Raw genomic sequence first — 3,043 nt, 5'->3', positions numbered from 1 at the left:
GCACTTAGCAGAGTTCTAAGCATTTTAGAAAGTTTCCAAGCCACTTTTTTTGTGTGTGCTTCCGAGTGATAATTTAACTAGCATTAACAATTTACTATTAACTAGTATTTTCTTCGCCCATGAGCTCTATATAATTCCCCAGAGCTCTGCCTACTGATCTTTTCTCCAGAGAATTCCCTTCAACCCACATTCCCTACCACTCCCACCCTCTACAACCTACACCTTAACCACAACCCTCCCCCCTTCTCTCTTTTTTCACTCCCACCCCTCCCAGCACCTGCGGCAGGCTTTTCCCTCCCCACCACCCCTCACCTCAGGGTCCTCCCATTTGAACACTAAGATTACTCTGAAATCTGATCAAGTAAAATTGAAGTTAAAAAACACATAGAGCAAGATGAATCAAAGATCACTATCGGCATCCTGACCACTCCCTTCTTAGTAGGAATGCCCAAACTAGACCTGCCATTTCTATCACAATTTGGGCATGACCAACTCGTACCTCCAGCACAGTACAATGACCCCCTCAATTTGCCAGTTGGCTTATTTAAGTATTTGCCTAAGGCATTTCAATCTTGAACACTTTCCCAACACACAGATTATATCATCACACTAAGAATTCCTCCGGCCAATGCACAGGAAGGCGGGCGGGTAGATGAGAGGGTCATGGGGATGCATCTGCAAGCTCCGTCTACAAGGCAGCACTCTGTGTTGTGGCACCGCGTTAAAATGTTCTACAGCTTAAGAGTCCTCTGGAAGCAAGGTTCGTAGCACAGAACTAGTACAACAGGAGACTGAATTTAGAAGATGCAGCATCTGAAAACCTCCACCCCAGAACAGGAGAGGTGCCTGCTGGCATTCACGTGCCCAGAGATCACTGCTCCCGGATTACACACTCAAAGCAACACATCTGCTGAAGGCCCCGGATGCATCTGCTTTGGACTTTTAAAGATTGCCCCCTCATAAGCTCATCTGAAAACCTTAAAGGATGGGCTCCTGAATGAATACAGGGCTTCCTGAGCAAGGCCTGGAAACAGGACATTGGAGAACTCCTCCTCCTAAGCCTCTGGAAATTCAATCTGTAGACACCAATTTAGGCGGGCTCTCTCCTCCTCCAGGGTCTCCTCTCCTGCACTGCTATGACTCACACTGGCCAGGGGCTCCATTTCTCCTGGTGCCACCAGCTTGCCATGATGAACACTATAGTAACAAACCACGGTCTACGAAGCATTTTTGTAGCTTTCAGCTGGTACCATCGCTGTGGGCCCACCCAAGGGTGCACCTTCAATCCCCACCCTCTCCACCAGCAAGCAAGACCAACCTGCCCACCCAGAGTCTCCGCTGGGGATGCCTCTCCTCCTTCGGGATTACCAACAATACCGACTCCGGCAGGGACCCCAGCAACTTTCCCGGCTTACCAGATTACCAGAAGCAATGTTTTAAGTGAAGGGGTAACCTCGAGAGAGTTAGAGGGAGGAGGAGGGGCAGAGTTAGGTCACAGAAGAGGTAAGCATGGGACCTAGAGGAAAAGTCCAAAGGGGTGCACTGCCACCTGGAAAATAAAGTGGGCGTCAATTTTGTCTGCCTACAGCTCCCGCCTGTCAGATACACGAGGCGCCATACCAGTAACCGCTCAGGGTGGCACCTGACCTCCATCACTCCCTAGACCACCCTCACACCCAGACCTGGGTTCCACCCAGCTGGGCCTGGCTGGACCCTGTCCCAGGCAGAGCCAGAATTACATACCGCCCTGGGCCAGAACTGTCAGCCCCGCGAAGCTAAGTTCAGTTTCCACAACACCAGGCCTCATCCCCAGGCGGGTTCACAACCCTCTGGAAAAAAAGGGGGCTGCTGGTATTGACAAGTTCAGGTTCTGCCCTCCCTGCCCATCTGCGTCCCTGTACCCCACTGCCATCCTTCCTGCTCATTTTCAGGGCGTCAACTGCCCAAGTGTGTCTCCAGCAAGGGCCGCGAGACCATCAGCCTCCTCCTCCTGTCTCTCTGCCTTCCTCCTTCCATACAAACCAGGGGACTGGGGGCCGCTCAGCCTACACAGGAGCGGTGCCCTCCTAGAGGTCAGGCTCCCCTTCTCCAGCAGGCAGCTGCGACAGCCAGGCCTGGGGTGTTGTCCGACCCCTGGGTTACTGCGGGTTACTGTGGGCACTTCCGACGCACCTCTTCCCAGCACAGTTCCCCCAACATCTAGTCTCCCCTTCAACCTTCCTTCTCCTGGCACCCCCCACCCCCCGAGTCCCATCTAACTCGGCCATCTCCCCCATGTGTCCCCTAAGACCCTAAACTGGCCACCTCCTCCCCCAATACTAAGCCCAGGCCCCCTGCCCCCCCTGTTGCTAACTCCTCAACTCATACTTTTTAAGTTACCTTATTTTATCCTCAAAACCTGTGATTCTCAAACTTTGTGTCTCAAAATCACTTTTTACTCTTAAAATTATTAAAGATTTGAGTATTGCTTATTTAGGCTTAATATGTTGACATTTTTCATATTCTAAAATAAAATTGAGACAACCTGAAATATTTATTTAGTAATTAGTTTAACAACAATAATAAAGCCATTGTAAAGTAACATAACTAACTTTTAATGAAAATAAAAATATTTTCCAGCACAAAAGCAATGTAGTGAAAAAAGTGACATTCCTTTATATTTTTCAAATCTTTTTAATAACTGATTTAATAAAAGGCAGCTAGACTCTCATATCTTCTTTTGCATTCAATCTGTTGTGATATGATGTTTAGGAATCATATGAAGAAATTCCAGCCTCACTGAGATATCTAGTTGGAAAAGGGAGGACTATTTTAATAACCTAAAGGTTATTTCAGTTTTGGATTCAAAATCATGTCAATAAATTTTTCATAGTCTGCTACATTTGAACACTGGAGTATTTTGAACATCAAATGGTTATTTTTACCTATGTAGAATTTTGGAACATTATGCATTAGGCATTTGGAAAATGTTGGTTCACTGAGATACATAGGTCTTGGCAATATTTACATATTTCATTATATAATATGACTTGGCAATATTTAC

General features: G+C 47.2%; 1 long non-coding RNA gene across 1 annotated transcript; it reads right to left on the bottom strand.

Annotated features, from left to right (window-relative positions):
- Positions 1-671: 671 nt before the first annotated feature.
- Positions 672-2,286, bottom strand: LOC125963828 (uncharacterized). Its single transcript, XR_007476250.1, has 2 exons — positions 1,744-2,286; positions 672-1,549 (listed from the first exon to the last, which is right to left on the bottom strand). It is a non-coding gene; the product is annotated as an uncharacterized LOC125963828 (long non-coding RNA).
- Positions 2,287-3,043: the final 757 nt, after the last annotated feature.

The sequence above is a fragment of the Orcinus orca genome, chromosome 3 (genome assembly GCF_937001465.1).
Source record: "Orcinus orca chromosome 3, mOrcOrc1.1, whole genome shotgun sequence".
Taxonomy (NCBI): Eukaryota; Metazoa; Chordata; class Mammalia; order Artiodactyla; family Delphinidae; genus Orcinus; species Orcinus orca.
The sequence above is the reverse complement of the archived record's forward strand: the minus strand, read 5'-3'. Positions and strand labels throughout refer to the sequence as shown.